Source organism: Oryctolagus cuniculus, chromosome 3 (genome assembly GCF_964237555.1).
Source record: "Oryctolagus cuniculus chromosome 3, mOryCun1.1, whole genome shotgun sequence".
Classification (NCBI taxonomy): Eukaryota; Metazoa; Chordata; class Mammalia; order Lagomorpha; family Leporidae; genus Oryctolagus; species Oryctolagus cuniculus.
In genome coordinates, this window is record NC_091434.1 from 107,186,085 (window position 1) to 107,203,327 (window position 17,243).

Below are 17,243 nucleotides of genomic sequence, written 5' to 3' on the forward strand. Positions count from 1 at the left end.
TTCATAAACTCCACATCAATTAAAGTTTTAACCGATTAAAAAAATGTTCATGGCTATTTGCTGCCTAATTCCCTCCACAAGCCTACAGAAGGGACCTTCTTGGATTTCAAAGGGAAAGGGTTCTTTGTGACAGCAAAACAGAACAAGGGGTTTGATTCACACACACACACACACCTCCGTCAATCACGTCTAATATTCTGAGCAAGTATAAACTCTCTCCCAGGGCCGGGACAATAGCACCTTGCCACTTGATCACTGATTGCGATTCTGCCTCAGCTAAATGTTAACAACGGTAAGGCAGCAATTGCGGCAGGGTGCTTGCTCAAAGAGCCCCTTTCATACTCAGGCACCCAGACTCAAGGGATTTAAGGGCCTAAGGGTTGAGGGCACTGTGCAAGCAAATGCCCAGAATTCCACTTGAAGCACCGAATCTGTTAGAGTACTCTGAAAATCAAAGATTCTTCTGCATAGTTCCCACCTTTACACAAAGCTTTCAAGAACGTACACTTAAAAGCAAAACGCGGAGTAGATCGCCATAGCTACTGTAGCCTCTCCTTATCCGGAGAGAACACATCCCAAGATCACCAGGGTGTGCCTGGAACCACAGATAGTAGTGAACCGTGTATGTACTGTGTTTTTACTATATATGCACATTTATAATGAAGCTTAATTTATAAATTAAGCCCAGTAGGAGGTTAGCAACAACAGTGGTAAAATAGAACAATTGTAACAGATAGTCTAATAAAAAATATGAGCATGTGGTCTTTACTCTTTCAAAATACAATTTTGGTTTTGCTTTTAAGTGTGTGGGTTTCACCCTGTTGAGGACAGCTGGTATTATTGAATGCCCTAGATTATTGTCACATAATACCAGAGTTAATCCGTCCTTGGAGATTTTATGCCCCCTTGCTTCCTTTATACCTTTTTTTTTTTTTTTTTAGATTTATCTATTTATTTTCATTTGAAAGACAGAGTTACAGAGAGAGAGGTAGAGACAGAAAGAAAGGTTTTCCATCTGCTGGTTCACTCCCCAGATGGCCGCAACAGCTGGAGCTGCACGCATCCAAAGCCAGGAGCCAGGAGCTTCTTCCAGGTCTCCCATGTGGGGGCTGGGGCCCAAGGACGTGGGCCATCTTCTACTGCTCTCCCAGGCCATAGCAGAGAGCTGAATTAGAAGAGGAGCAGCCGGGTGTCAAACAGGCGCCCGTATGGGATGCCAGCACTGCAGGCTGGAGCTTCAACCCTGTTACGCCACAGAGCCGGCCCCAGCACTTTTTTTTTTTAAAGATGTTTTGTTTATTTATTTGAGAGGTAAAGTTACAGACAGTGAGAGGGAGAGACAGAGAGAGGTCTTCCATCCCAAATAGCCACAATGGCCAGAGCTGGGACGAACTAAAGTCAGGAGCCAGTAGCTTCTTCCGGGTCTCCTACAAAGATGCAGGGGCCCAAATGCTGGGACCGTCTTTTACTGTTTTCCCAGGCCATAGCAGAGAGTGGGATCGGAAGAGGAGCAGCCAGGACTAGAACTGGAGCTCACATGGGATGACAGCACTGCAAGTGGAGGATTAACCTACTACACCACGGTGCCGCCCCCTCCTTTGCACTCTTATGAATGTAGGTTGTTTAGGGCATCTTCATCCAGAAAAGTCTGGTTTCATCACAACTGAAGGCTTGTCTGGGATGGTGCCCTTGCTCCTTAGAGCTCTTCAACTGTACTGGAAGTGTGGCAGCAGCTTCTCCATCGGCAGATTCAGCCTCTCTGGGAGTTTTTATATTTTTCAACCCAAACTGATTCCTGAATCCAAGAAACCATCCCTTGTATAGATTAAATGGGTGGGGGTCCCTGATGTCAAGGGATGCCTTTGTTCAGGCTCAATGCTTTCATACACAGAGCACATGGCCTTCAATGAGAACATGTATTCTGTTCATGTCTTCCACTTATAAACTTAACGTCTTTTCCATCTTCATGAAGCACTTATCTCACACTATATCCATAATTTTTGCAGTTTGAGAGATGACAGCAAAACTAGTACTGATTTATTTTTCTTTTTCACAGTTTCACAATAGCATTGCCATTACTGTAGCTCTTAGTGACTTCAGCTTATGCTTTTTTTCTTTACTAATGAAGTTGAGAACGTTCACTTTTTCACTTTAAAGAAGCAGTTTATGACTTCTCTCCAGCTTATCCAAATTGCCAGCATCACTATTCTTGTGCTTTGGGGCCATTATTAAATAAGATAAGGGTTCTTAGAATGCAAGCACTCTGATAACTCCACAGATGAGCTGTGACTAAGTGACCAACAGGTGGATAGGGCAGACAGCATGGATACACAGGACAAAAGGATGATTCTCGTCCCAGGTGAGATAGAGTTGGACAGCATGAAATTTCATTATACTACCCAGAACCAGGCACAATTTAAAACACATAAGTTGTGTATTTCTGGAATTTTCCATTTAATATTTTTTGGCCACAGTTGACTTTGGGTAACTAAAACCAGGAAAAGCAAAACCACAGATAAGGAGGAACTACTGTATATTATTGATTGACTCAAACCCGGCATATCAAAAGTGTCGAGAAAGAACAATTTGGTGGCTCACAGCCTCCTTCATTCACAGTCTCCAGTCTTTCCATGGCTTTCTAGAGTTTCCAGAGACAATGGAGGTGGAAGGCTTCCCCAGCCTCCCCTTTTACCCCTCCCCCTCTGAACTGTCCCTCCCCTTCCCCCAGGCTTCCAGAAGTCAGTAGGCAGGAAGGTCTTGCAACTCATTCTCAAAAAGATAGTGCTTCCAAAAAGGAAAAAAAAGCCAAAAAGACAATGCCTCTGGTTTAAATAAAGCAACCCAGAGGAGGCAGAAGCTTGAGGAAAGTTAGGAAATGCCTTGTTCTTTGGTGGTTGACACTATATCTTCTTAGTATAAGTTCCTTCAAGACAAGGGACCATATATTTTATGTAAAGTCAAGGGTGACACCTAACAAATGCAATGTGCTGATAAGCTCAACTGGAACTCAACTTCCATTCATAGAAATAGCTTAGGCTTGCTATGAGCTCACACTCCCAAGTTTCATTTTGCATTTCTGGGCTCATCACACATTCAGATTCAATGCTGAAAGTCAAAGTGAAACCCCCTGTGAAGAAAACCACACTGATTTTACCTGCTTTAATGTCAATATTTTGAGAAACCCTGACAATAAATCAAATGAGTTCACTCCACATTTGCCTTTTGAAGTATATAAAATACCTCCCCCAAAGTGTCAGGAAATTTCCCTGGATTCAAAACTGTTCCCCAAGGCAAGGACTTTAAATGAGGTGAAAAGCTGTCAGACTGATCTAAAAATGTTTTTAAAAAACCCTGCCTGAATGCCCTTTTTATCCTTTTGTTACTAATAATTTTTAAAATATTTAATAATTTTTAATGTTTTCCCATTTTCACTTTAAATGTAGATATTATATACAAACACATATATACCATCATTTCTTGAAAGCAGGGATATCAAAATCACAAAAATGTGGGGTTCATGTCAATTATCATAATGTCATCATACAGAACACTTCAGGAATTTGAGTGTCCTCCTTGTACCAGGGCTGTGCTCATCTTTTCTGTATTGCTCCAATGTTAGTAAACATGTTGCTGAAATGAACCTGCCTGGATGGCTTATCTCACTCGCATATTCAATGGTTGAGAGCAGAAAGAGCGAGGGACTTGGAAATTTAAACCTAGAGCAGGTGCTTTGTGAAAACTTCAACACACTGAGTTCCTCGGAACAAAGACCAAAAGTAACTATGCAAATATCTCTGTTAATATGCCTACAAAAAAAAAATATGCCTACAATAACACTGTCAACAGAAGACAGAAGTAGAGAAACAAACCAAAGAATGAGAACCTATGAGGAAAGAAGAAGAAAGCTGGAGAGGAAAAAAGATACAAAGATGGATTTCTTTTTTATCCATTTCTAGAACAGGTGGAATTCTCACCTGTTATTGAAATATGCCTGATTTGGAATTTTCATTCGATTTGAATGTTTGAATCAGATTTGGGGCTGATTTGGTCTGGCCAGTTTATCTGTAGCCCGAATTTGTCGGGTCCATTTCCCTGGGGCTGTGTTCATCATACCTGAAAGGCATCCTTTGGTGCTTTTCTGTCTGTCACCCTGAAAGAATAGGACGGGGCCACCCCAGGTTTCGAAGAAAAGAGTAGAACTAGGAGAAAGCCACCGAGCAAGGAAGGTACACATAGCAGAGCAGGAGTGACCAAGTAAATGACTAGGGTCTCAGTCACAGAGCTGAGTCAGGTGTCAACAGGTTGGTCAGGAAGGCTGAGAGCAAAAACAAGATGGAGTTGTGGGGAACACGGGGACAGTTGCTAGGAGATGGTCTAAACTACCCACTGTCATCTGCTGGAATGGGGAGGAAGGGGACAGAGCACCCTATTCGTGCTGGTGAGTTGTTCACTGCTAACTACGTAATGCAACCCATCTAACCCCCAAACTCAACACCTGGCAATCTTAAGGCCTGAAAGTCCTCATCTTTGAATACTTTGCATCCTCCTTTTTCATTTTTTTTTCAAATGATTTATTTAATTAATTATTTGAAAGGCAGAGTGACAGAGAGAGAGATATCTTCCATCTGCTGGTTCACTCCTCAGATGCCCGCAACAGCTAAAGCTGAAGTCATCAGCCCAGAACCCCATCTGTGTATCCTATATGGGTTGAACTTGGGCAATTCATTCGTTGCCTTCCCAGGCACATTAGCAGGAAGCTGTATCGAAAGTGGGGTAGGTGAGACTCAAACCACTATTAGATATGGGATGCGAGTATACCAAGCAGTGGCTTATCATGCTATGCCACAACACCAACTCCTAGCTTCTTTTTAAAAAGAAAATGATAGCCCTGGGCTTTAGTTTCTCTCTTCACTGATAAAATTCAAAAGGTCCCAACTGGGTATTCCATGGAGGTGCGGATGAAAAGTAACGAGTGGTTCCTTTCTCCCACTCTACTGTGTTGCTGGGTTACTAATCTAGCCCTCACTGGTGATGATTTTCCTGTGGACAGTGGCTTCTCTCTCTCTCTCTGCTCAGGGCCTAGCCAAGTGGCTGGCATTAGATAAACAGCTGAGTGCCCAATTCAGTGAAGAAGTGGAAGAATGGTTGTACCATTTGACACTTGCAATGTGAAAGGTCTCCAGATAGGCTTGAAGCATTTGTCCCCTGAGTCAATTAGACACCATCAGTCTCCAGGAAGCCCCACGAGTGCCATTCTTATGGTCAATTTGTCTTCCGCAGAATGAAAGTAGCTGTTGCTTTTCTGGAAACATAGGAGGAAGCATCTGATGGGCTGCCCTTCTTACTGCCTTTTTGCCTACATAACAAACTCATCTCTCTTTTTTTTTTCTCAAAACATATAGTGTATCTGTTTCCAAGCTGCAAAGAAACCGTTGAAAATTAAACCACAGAACAGCATTTTAATGAGAACATGATTACCTAACACCCCACTGTGGTTTCAGATGGCGTTGTGCCAACCTTCCAAACTGCTACCAGAGCTCAGTTAAGAAAAAAAAAAAAAAAGTAGAAGTGGGGGCGGGGGGAGTGATTAGCATCCCCTTAGCAAAGGTAGCTTTCTTGGATGACTTCCAAAAAGATCTCTCTAGAAGGGCCAGGTTATTATTGGCACCTACAGTTGAAGAAAAATTTCTTCCTGTTTTCAAATTTTGAGAGAGAAAAAAAGCAGGGTGTGGGGGGGGATACCCTTGAACTAGTACATGATGTCCTGAGCTAGGTGTTTGCAGCACCAGAGTTCTGCTGTGAGTGACATACCCAACACGGCTGATCTCATCAGCTCGCCTGCTGCGCACTCCCTTGCTATTTTTGTAGCCTGAGTAGCAGGACCGCAGGTGCTGGTACTACAAGGTGGAAGCTCCACTGGCACTCAGAACACAGCCCCAGAGCGCTCTGTTCCTGTTCTGTTTGAAATGACCTGCGCCTGGTACTGAGCAGAGAGAAAGAGACAGAGGCACTGAGCCCACCTGGGTGATTTCCCAGGAACACCCTTTCCCTGGTCTCCAACCAGCCCAGCACTCCTGCTCTAGAGACTGTGGTTTCATTTCCACTTTGGGTTTCCTGAATTAACCCCTGAAGTGCCGTCTGCAGCTGCCTTCTGTCAGTTCAGTGACAGCCAGGTGGCCCTGCAAGGCTGCAGGAAAAAGTGAACCACAGGGCTGGACGCAACCACTTGACCCATCACCTGCTGCCTCCCAGGGTACACATTAGCAAGAAACTGTGGAATCAGGAGAAGAACCAGGACTCAAACCTGGGCACTCCGGTATGGGATGTAGGGGTCCCAAGTGGCATCTGTAACTGCTAGGCTGAATTCTTGTCCCCTGCATAATCTTTTAATTCTATTTTCCATGAACTCCTTGAACTCCCTCATGGGAGCTGATACAGGAAGATGCGGACTAGCATAAGTGCGATGAGAAGCAAAATGCTCTCTCTCTTCACTCCCTTCACCTGGTTGATTCCCACTGACTCACTTGTCAGAGTGTTGAGGTTGCCTCTTGGGAAGTCTACCAAGTTGGGCGCTGCTGGACCGTGAGTGTCTCTGCGCTTGTCTGGGTTCCCATGAGCTGCGTGAGGCAGGTTCCCTGTCAGCCTGGTGCACAGCTGTTTCGCCCTGCCTCGTGCCTAGGACGTGGTTGGTGCTCAGCAAATGTTGGTGGAATAAAGGAGCTGAACATCTATCAGGAAGGTGTAGCTGGGATGTGGGGTGAGAGGAGGGCTCTAAAATGGAAAGGATTTGTAGTAGAAGACAGCTCAGAAACGGCTGGATAGCACCTCCTCATTGGAAACCACGGCAGTCTGTGCTGGTGGGAGGTCAGCGAGGTGACCCTCATGGGTGTCACAGCGGCCTTTGATGAAGAGGAGCAGGAAGGTCCTTTTGGGCCAGTTAGGTGAGGCCAGGTTCTGGAAGGTCAGTTATGCTAAAAAGATGATGACAACCCAAAAGAAGATGTGCCAAAAAAAAAAGAATTAGAAGAGAACATCCACACCACTAGAAGCCACTCGACAAATTACTAGGCTCAGTTTTAAAGTCCGATCTGGGAAGTATTTTCCTGCACTGGAAAAGCAAGCTGCCAATCTTCCTTCCAGTAGCTGCCCCACCCCCACCCCGCCACCCCCACTTGACTCTGAAATGTTGACTGTCTTTCTCAACACCTGAAAACCCAGGCTGAGTTTCACCTTAGGAAAATGCAAACTAGTCAGCTGCACTGCAGAAAAAGCTGCTTGCAATCACAGATTTCTCTGAAGCACTGTGGTAATAAAGAGAATTGGAAAATGACCACTGACTCATTTCAGCTGATCAGGCAGGGTGACTGATGAACGTGGCAAGTGGGTGACCAAAGAAACCACTTCTCTTTGAGGACTCTTCTTACCTGAATCCCTTCACCAAAAGAAAAAAAAAAAAAAAAAAGAAAAAGGTCATCTAGGGGCCAACGTGGGTAAAGCCGCTGCCTGCAGTGCCGGCATCCCTTATGTGCTCAAGATTTGGCTGCTCCACTTCCAATCCAGCTCTCTGCTATGGCCTGGGAAAGCAGTAGAAGATGGCCCAAGTCCATGGGCCCCTGCACCCGCATGGGAGACCAGGAAGAAGGTCCTGACTCTTGGCTTCAGATCAGCCAGCTCCAGCCATTGTGGCCATTTTGGGAATGAACTAGTGGATGGAAGACCTTTGTTTTTCTGCCTCTGTCTCTGCCTCTCTGTGACTCTGCCTTCTAAATAAATTTTTAAAATCTAAAAAAATAAAAATTTGGTCATATTTCACTTGGGGGTTCTTGGCAGGCATTTATTAAAAGGAAAGGAGCTCTGAGAAGAACTATAATTGTCAACAGCACAGAGGGCTTGGTTTCTACTGCTTCTGGCTCATCCACAGGGTTCTTACAAGTGAAGGGCAAAGTATGGTAAGAAGAGGGGCTGAAGGAGGAACATAAAGTTATAAAGGATGGGACGGGCCGGCGCCGTGGCTCAATAGGCTAATCCTCCACCTTGCGGCGCCGGCACACCGGGTTCTAGTCCCGGTTGGGGCGCCGGATTCTGTCCCGGTTGCCCCTCTTCCAGGCCAGCTCTCTGCTGTGGCCAGGGAGTGCAGTGGAGGATGGCCCAGGTGCTTGGGCCCTGCACCCCATGGGAGACCAGGAAAAGCACCTGGCTCCTGGCTCCTGCCATCGGATCAGCGCGGTGCGCCGGCTGCAGCGGCGGCCATTGGAGGGTGAACCAACGGCAAAGGAAGACCTTTCTCTCTCTGTCTCTCTCTCTCTCACTGTCCACTCTGCCTGTCAAAAAAAAAAAAAAAAAAAAAAAGGATGGGACTACAGGTATAATATAAATATAATATATATGAAAATATATAAATATTAATTTATATTTAATTATATTAATTTATGTTAAATTATATTAAATAAATATAAATATAATATATATGAAAATATAATATAAATATAAATTTTTGTCCTTTCATAGCAATCTTCTGTCTCAATTAATATACATATATAATAAAATATAAATATAAATAAAATATGCTGACACCCCCATACAAGAGGTGGAAAGTGCAGCTTGCACACAGCTAACTGTTGCATAAAACACAGCAAGCATTGAATGTCAATTCAAACCATGTTAGCAAGATATTGATTTAAAATAATGCAGCTGGCATTGTGGTACAGTGGGCTACGCTACTGCTTACAATCCCAGCATCCCACATGAGCACCAATTTGAGTTCTGGTTGTTCCACTTCCAATACAGCTCCTTGCTAATGTGCCTGGGAAGCAGCAAAAGATGGACAAGCACTTGGGCCCCTACCATCCACATGGGAGAGCTGAGTGAAGTTCCAAGCTCCTGGCTTCAGCTGGCCCAGCCTTGGCTCTTGTGGCCATTTGGGGAGTGAACCAGTGGATAAAAAATCCTCTCCCTGCCCCTCCCCCCAACACTGTATATGTGTGTGTGTGTGTGTGTGTGTGTGTGTCTTTCTCTCACCTTTCAAATAAATAATAAATTTTTTAAAAATAAAAATAAAGAAATACCAGGAAAAAGAGGGGCTGGCATAGAGAAGAGATTCCAGTTGTCAGTTAGCTATCAGGTAGTCCTGAACTCTCGTTGGAGCCCTCTACTCCAACCCAGGGCACACTGGGTAGAACAGTGTGACTCATTGCTATATAGGACTCCGGTACCAGCTCATAATAGTCCCCAGGGAAGACCACCTGGGATGACAGGTGTAAGAGACCTCACCAGGCTGCCCTGCAGGCCCAGATGGCATGGTGCAGGGCAGCAAGGCCACTTAAATAAGAATATACCACATGATGGGCGCTTCTGTAAGAGCCATCCCTTGAGAGAGTCCATCTGGAAGTGGATTTGAACTTCTAAGTGGAACCTCATACAGTCCAAGTTCCAGTGATCACAAAGATCCCTGTGATGTGCACTCTTCAGAGACCAGGCAAGAGACATGGGGGTAGGGCTGTCACATGGTGAACAGCCCTGTTGACATCCGTAGCAGCGCAGCTGTGAGAAATGGGTAGCTGTTATCTTCTAGTTCACCATCAGCCTCTGGGGGGCCTCAGGGAGGAACATACTTGCTATGGGACACTTGCTCAAAGCCCCTTGGCTAGTAGGCCCATGTTCCTAGGAAGGATGGAGGAACTGAGGGTGGCACAAGCTCTTAAGCAGCACTGCCCTGCTTCTAGCAACGTCTATCTCCTGCCACTGGGTTCCCGCCTATTTCATGTTTGCAATCTCAGTTGTGGGTTCAAGGTCATAACTGTCTGTCCCTCCTCAAGAGGGACACACCCACCGTTCCCTGGTTTCATTTGTACACTGGGGTTCCAACTGTCACTCTTCAGCCAGAACATTGGTTTCACTTCCCTGGGCCTTAAATCGCTGGTTTTTGAAATAGAGATCTATCTACCCGGGTGGATGTGAGAAATAAAAAAGGGGGCGTAAACAAAGCCCACAGGAGGCGCACCACGAAGCGGTTCACGCATTAGTGAGCACCTCACAAACAAAATCATTGTAATGAAGTATTTTTGTCCTTTCATAACAGTCTTCTGTCTCAATTCTGGTTGACATCAGAATCATCTAGAGCATTTTTTAAAAACGCAAATACTCAGTGCCCCATCCCAGTCTGGCCAAAGCAGAAACGCCAAGGTTGAATACTAATGATCTGAATCTGACCTAGTATAAGTAGCCTGTTGTGTGAGGATTAAAGTCAAGCAAATGCTCATCCCTCCAGGAGTTTCCATGAGGGATTCCTGTCCAGGGAAAGGTAGGTTTAGGGAAATTAAAAGTTCTCTCACAAATACAGCCCTCTTATTTGCTTGGTTCTTGGTTTGTAGCTCCCTACTGCAAGATGAGTAGTGATCCATGTACAAAGACATATTTCGTCCATCACCCCATTCCATGCTGGTCCTCTCTCAAGCCCGTCTCTCTGACAGCCCAGAGGGCTATGTCCGGTCACTAATCGAAAACTGTACTCTCTCCGGGGCACTCTTTCCTCAGCCAAACATGAAGATCACTTTTAATAACCACAAAGTTTCATGAACCACCAGATGGAAGCTGGTCAAGCTGGTAGTATCTATCGACACTCTTAAAACATACACAAAAAAACAAAGACAAACTCTTAACAAATTCAAGACATTTCAAATAGATTCAGTATTTTATTCATCACAACAACACCCTGATGCTTCTGACAAACTGTAGCACATTGTTTATTTGGTGTGCTTTAAGATTTGGCACTTGGGAATATATGTACCCTTTGCAATAACTTCCTTGGGACTCCTCTCTTCACAGATTGTACCACCCTGTCAGTGTCCAAGGTCAGTGGACCACTCAATTGCCCTAACTTGCTGCTATACGGTAAATATCACCCCTGAAATACAAATTGTGGAAAAGCAGTGCTAAAGATGAGTCACTGGTGAGTAATCAGTGGGCTGGAAATGTGTTGTGAGACCATGAAGGAAAGAGAAAATGGATCTGAAAGCAACCTTTTCCCATAATAAGTTATATCTAAGGTTGGCCAAGAGAAACTTGTACTTTGAGAACCTAAATCAGATGCTCAAAAGTAGACCAGCAATTGTTATAATAGAGTAAAGGTTTAGAGGAAATAGGTTCCTATTTTCTTTAATATGATTGTGACACAGAGCTGGTGCTGTGGTATAGTGAGTTAAGCTGCTGTCTACAGTGCCAACATCCCCTCCAACATCCCCTAAGTGTGCAGGTTCCAGTCCCAGCTGCTCCACTGTCAATCTTGCTCCCTGCTAATGCATCTGGGAAAGCAGTAAATGATGGACTAAGTAGTTAGATCCCTGCACCCAGCTGGGGGACCCAGAGGAAGCTCCTGGCTCCTGGCTCCTGGCTTCAGCCTGGCCCAACTCTGGCCGTTGCAGCCATTTGGGGAGTGAACCAGTGGATGGAAGATTCTCTCTCTCTCTCTCTCTTTGTCTGTCTGTCTCTCTCTCTTTCTGTAACTCTGCCTTTCAAATAAATAAATAAATCTTTCAAAAAATATTATGGCACAATTTATAAGCAAAGCCACAGTGTAGAGCAAGTTATTTTCAATGTTCAGGTAAAAATTATTCTTGAAGTTAAGGAGCTCTGAAATTATTTCAGATGTCTAGAGTATGACATTCCGATAATGTGCCCAATTGGGAGATGAGGGGTGTGGTGGCCGTATGGCCTCTCTGTGAAGCTCAGCTCCTTTTCCATCTCTGACATAGATCTTCCCCTGGGGCACACTGGTTTGAAATCACTTCCTGTCTGAATTCAAACCTGGTCAATTCTGGAGGTCTAAGAATAGTGGCTGCCATCAACCTGTTCCATCAAATAAGTAAATGTGAAAGCTGCAGATGACTGAATGTGGATTGTTATTATATCACAGATGTTGGCTAGAATTTTTAAGTTCCATAGGACATTTGCTTCCATCTTTTTTTCTTTTTTCAAAGATTTATTTTATTCATTTGAAAGACAGAGTTACGGAGAGAGGTAGAGACAGAGAGAGAGGTTTTCCATCCGCTGGTTCACTCCCCAGACAGCTGCCACAGCCGGAGCTGTGCTGATCCAAAGCCAGGAGCCAGGAGCTTCTTCCAGGTCTCCCACGTGGGTGTAGGGGCCCAAGCACTTGGGCCATCTTCTACTGCTTTCCCAGGCCATAGCAAAGAGCTGGATCGGAAGAGGAGCAGCTGGGACTCGAACAGGCGCCCATATGGGATGCCGGCGCTTCAGGCCAGGACTTTAACCTGCTGCGCCACAGCACCGGCCCCTTGCTTCTTTCCTTCTGCCTTTTCTCTGAAGCTCTTAGCCTCGACCCAGCACCAACTGATATTGAATAACCACATATCGATTTGCTTTGATCTAACAAAATGCCCTACCCAACAAAACCAGCACTGGATCTGACCTTGCCCAGATAGAGACCTCAAGAGTTTAAGGTAAGGGTCTTGAAATCTATGATTATTTTTTGTCTACCAACTTTGCCACCTTTGATGATTATCATTCAGATGTGCAAGGAGATGAAGTCACCTCAATGACATCAGTCACAGGATGTCACCGTACTGCACATAATGCCCACATTTGTTGGTTAAGAAACCAACTCTGAAAAATAAAAGGGTAAGCCCTCAGAAAAATAAAATGGTGTCTTCAGATTCTCTCTAAACGGCATCTTCTTGCCTCTAAAACAGGCTCTCCCCTTGATCTCCACTTATCATACCCTAATGAAAATTTGTTCCCTGACCTCCTCCTTCTTCCTCAACCTCTTATCAGTGAATTGCCGCATGTTGGTTCTCCAAGATCTCTTCTATTCCTTGGCCTCCTTCCAGTTCCCACCACTATCTGGCTGGCCCAGACCTTTGCAATCTCCTACCTGAACAAGCAAGGTTTCTCCCTGGTCTCTTCACCTCAGCTTTCTCCTTCCAATGCATTCAAAAATCCAATTAATTATTCTAATGCTAAGCTCCAACCACAAAAATTCAAAATCTTCAGTTTTCCTATTGCTTGATGGAATAATATCCACACCTTTTAGACTTGCCTGTGAGACCATCTGTGCTTTGGCCTCTATGTTCCTCCCCAGACAGGATTCCAGTCAAACTGCCTGATCCATATTGGTCCAAACTTCTATTGTGTTTTATCACTTCATCCTCCTTGCTGCCTACATCTTTATGGGTCAAAACCCCACTGATTCTTCACATACATCTCCTATGTGAAAAGCCCCCTCTTGACCTGATGAACCTTGCTTGTACTCCACCTACACAGCCCATCTTGCTCCGGCTTATATCACATCACTTGTGTTCCCACCTGATCTCCCAAACCGGACTTAGCTTCAGCCTAAAAACTAGGGGCCAGTGCTGTGGCAACTAAAATCTAGGGGCTGATTCTGTGGCATAGTGAGTAAATCCGCTGCCTACAATGCAATCATCCTGTATGGGCACTGGTTTGAGTCCTGGCTGCTCCACTTCCAATCCAGCTCCCTGCTAATGTGCTTGGGAAAGCAGCAGAAGATGGCCCAAGTGCTTGGGCCTCTGCATCTACATGGGTGACTAGGATGAAGTTCCTGCCTCCTGGCTTTAGCCTAGCCCAGTCCTGGCTATTGTGGCCATTTAAGAAGTAAACAAGCAGATGGAAGTTTGCTCGCTCTCTCTCTCTCTCTCTCTCTCTCTAATAACGAAGCAATATTTTTTTTAACACCAAATGCTATTCATTTAGTATCTGGAAACAGTGCTTGGCAGAGCTCTGGGTGTTTAGCTACTCATTCAGTTAATGGAATGAAGAAGGAAGGAAAGAAAAAAAAGAAGGAAAGAAGGAAGGGAGGGAAAGGGGGAAGAAGAGAGGGAGAGAAGGAAGGAAGGGGGTGGAAGGGAGGGAATGAATAAGCCTTAGAAATAGAAGAGAAGGAAATCAGAATAGGCTAGAGAGAGCAAGGAGACAAGTCCCTGAAGGAGAAGGCAGGTTGTAAAGATAAATGAAAATGAAATGCTAGGGGACACATCCAAGGTAGTGTGAGAGTTATGTGAAAATCTCCCTCACACAAGAGAAGCTAAACCTCACCATCCACCTAGATTTTCACCTATGGCAAACTCTACCACCTATTGCCACCCCCACTTCAGGCCAAAAATTGGGCCTGAATGGGTAGAATGGGTAGAATCTCATCTTCATCTAAAGTAGATTTCATTAAGACATCTGATCTTTGTAATAATTAACTTTTAACTTTTTAATTATTCTGGATGGTTTTCATATCAATAGCAACTCTGCATGATAAACAGTTACTGGAACTTCCTGATAGATGCCTTACACCTCAAAATCTGGTAAGCTCCTCTTTGTCACACTGCTGTCTCCCCTGCTGCTTGTTCACATTTCCACAGCCTGGGGGAAGCCACTGACTCCAGCTCCCAGAGCAGAGCCTGCTGCTGTACACTACCAAGTCTTTGCCTTAATGGTTCTCTGGGCAAAAGTCCTTCTCCACCCCTCAACATTTTCACCCCCACATCCAGGTTTTCTTGGGGGAGATTCAGCGTAGCGTCACCGGAAGGGCTGTCTAGGGGCCTCCTCAGGAGTCTGAGAGTCTCTATCATGAGATACAGATGCCTGGTTTACTGTGGCTGCCTCGGTTTCCATGCAATTCTGGAAGATGAGCCCAGACCAGGGAGATTACAGGACCTACACCACTGCCTCTGGCTAGTGGAGAAACTCAGACACGTGCATGTACACATCTGCTCCCAGGGCTTCTCACCCCAGCAACTCAGAGCAGGGAGGGCTTGCATAGTAAAACCCACTTCCCTCACTCTCAAAAGATGTTTATATGTAAAGCAAAGTGGGGCGACAGAAGGGGGAGAGAAACACAGACTTTCTGTTGACTTATTTTTGCCAATTTCAGGTTCTTCTAGATGCGCCACACTCCCCTACTTCCAGCTATTTCTTACCCAGAGTTCATTCAACACATCTCATTCTGTTGCAAGAAGCAGGGGAGCCACAAAGGCATGGAGTGGGACATTGCAGACAACAGGTCTGGAGATCAGAGCATTCTAAGTGGTTCTTTCCGACTCAAGGGGGTGGGGGTGGGGAGAAACGGATTTTAAAGAAGGAAATGAAGTGTATAGTTTGAAAAAAATATACCTAATTAAGTATGTTTCATATTTGGGAAACAGCCTATTGTTTTCACAATACAAATTATAGGAAGTAAAGTTCTCTAGAATTCTCTTGAGTGCTGGAGAATGAACAGAAGAAATGTCTCTGTACACCTGGGCTTTCAAGAACCAAGCTAAGGTGGGCACATGGCCCAGTGGTGAGGATGCCACATCTCTCCTAGCAGAGGGTCTGGCTTTGATACCGCACTCTGCTCCTGACTCCAGCTTCCTGCCAATGCTCCCTGGGAGGTGGCAGGGATGGGTTTAATATTTGGGTTCTTGCCCCACATATGGGAGACCTGGAATGAGTTCCCATTTCTCAGCTTTGGCCCTGGCCATTGTGGGCACTGCAAGTGAACCAGCAAATGGGATTTCTCTTTGTCTATCTCCATCTCTCTCTACATCTCGAAAAAATAAGCACTAAATAAATATATAAAAGAAGCTAAAAACTCTCCAAGAACTTATTCCCAGGAGAGTCAAGGGTGGAGGAAGTGCTTGCCAGAGTCAGGGGTTCCCAGTTTCTAGACTGATCTGGGGACCTTCATTACATGAACCCTAGACAGAGAACAATAGAGAAATCCATGGTAGTGCCTCAGTGGACTTTCCTCTTTCTGATTGGAGGTTATGGCAGAGGGACAGGCAAATACCAAAGAGAGAGCTGCTGGGATTTCAAAACTCAGAAACCCGGGGCAGTGCTGTGGTGTAGTGGGCTAAGCCTCCACCTGCGGTGCTGGCATCCCATATGGGCACCAGTTTGAGTCTTGTCTACTCCACTTCTGGTCCAGCTCTCTGCTATGGCCTGGGAAAGCAGTGGAAGATGGCCCACATCCTTGGGTCCCTGCACCCATGTGGGAAACCAGGAAGAAGCTCCTGGCTCCTAGGTTCTGATTGGTCCAGATTTGACCGTTGTGGCCATTTGGGAAGTGAATCAGTGGATGGAAGACCTTTCTCTCTGTCTCTCCCTCTCTCTGTCTGTAACTCTACCTATCAAATAAATAAATAAATAAAATCTCAAAAAAAAATCAAACCTCAGAAACCCATAAGAGGTTGGGTTTTGGGAGTGGCTGGTTACAATCTCACGTAAGTATGAGCGTGCGTGTGCATGAGCGCACGCTGTCATGTGCATACGTGGGTGAGAGCAGTGGGGCAGGGCTTTGGTTGAAAGAGAGTGGGTGGTTTTTTTTTTTAGGCTGACCAGTTGCCAAATTTGACAAAACCTTAGCACACATCATGTGGGTGAAAGGCAACAGGAAAAAAAAATCCCCTTCAGAAAAGCAACCAGCTGCCACAGTGGGAAACTTGATGTGAAAATTGACCTGGTTGAGAGCAGAAGTCCTACTCAGCCTCAAGGTACCTAGCCTACACCAGTTTAGGGAAGTGCTGGACAATGGAGCAGAGTGCCCTGTCATTTATCAGCAGAGATAAAGCTCTCAGCAACCTGGGTGTGCAAATGGAGACCTGCTTGCGGAAAGGATTGATCCAAGTTGTCTCTCATTGTTCCTAGTGTCTCTGTGGAGGTCTTTCTGTTGCCTCTGACCCCAAAGAAGCAATAAATCATCTACATGTGAGCTGAAGGGAGGGTGGGGAGACCCAGACCCTCCATGCTCTTTTTCTCTGGGGGCTGCCCTACCTCAGTTCTCAAACTCAAGTACAGCTATGGAGGTTGAATTAATCCACAGAAAACACAGCTCTGGGGATCATGCCACAGCTGGTTAACCACAGATAAATGAGAAGGGGGAGAAAATGGAAGAAGCCTGAAACACCAGGGGTGGCATTATGGTGCAACAGGATAAGCCACACCTGTGATGCCAGCATAGCATTTTGGAGCACGGGTTGGATAATGGTCCAAGTGCTTGGCCCCTGCCACACATATGGTACACCTGGATGGAGTTCCTGGCTCTGGCCTGGCCCAGTCCCAGCCTTTGCAGCCGTTTGGGGAGTGAGCCAGCAGATGGAGAATCTATTTCATTCATTCATTCATTCTCTCGCTCTCTGCCTTTCAAATAAATAAAATAAACCTTTAAAAACAAAAAAATAAAACCTGAAACACATCGCCTTGTAGTTTTAAATGGCTCCAAAAACAGTTCTTGCTCCAAC

The 17,243-nt window shown here is 45.2% G+C and overlaps 1 long non-coding RNA gene and 1 other non-coding gene across 2 annotated transcripts; one reads left to right on the forward strand and one right to left on the reverse strand.

The window, feature by feature from the left end:
• Window positions 1–3,536: 3,536 nt before the first annotated feature.
• On the reverse strand, window positions 3,537–3,643 carry LOC127491896 (U6 spliceosomal RNA). The gene has a single exon (XR_007920825.2). It is a non-coding gene; the product is annotated as a U6 spliceosomal RNA (small nuclear RNA).
• Window positions 3,644–4,402: 759 nt separating this feature from the next.
• Window positions 4,403–14,731, forward strand: LOC103348747 (uncharacterized). Its single transcript, XR_007920684.2, has 3 exons — window positions 4,403–4,438; window positions 10,825–10,948; window positions 14,266–14,731. It is a non-coding gene; the product is annotated as an uncharacterized lncRNA (long non-coding RNA).
• Window positions 14,732–17,243: the final 2,512 nt, after the last annotated feature.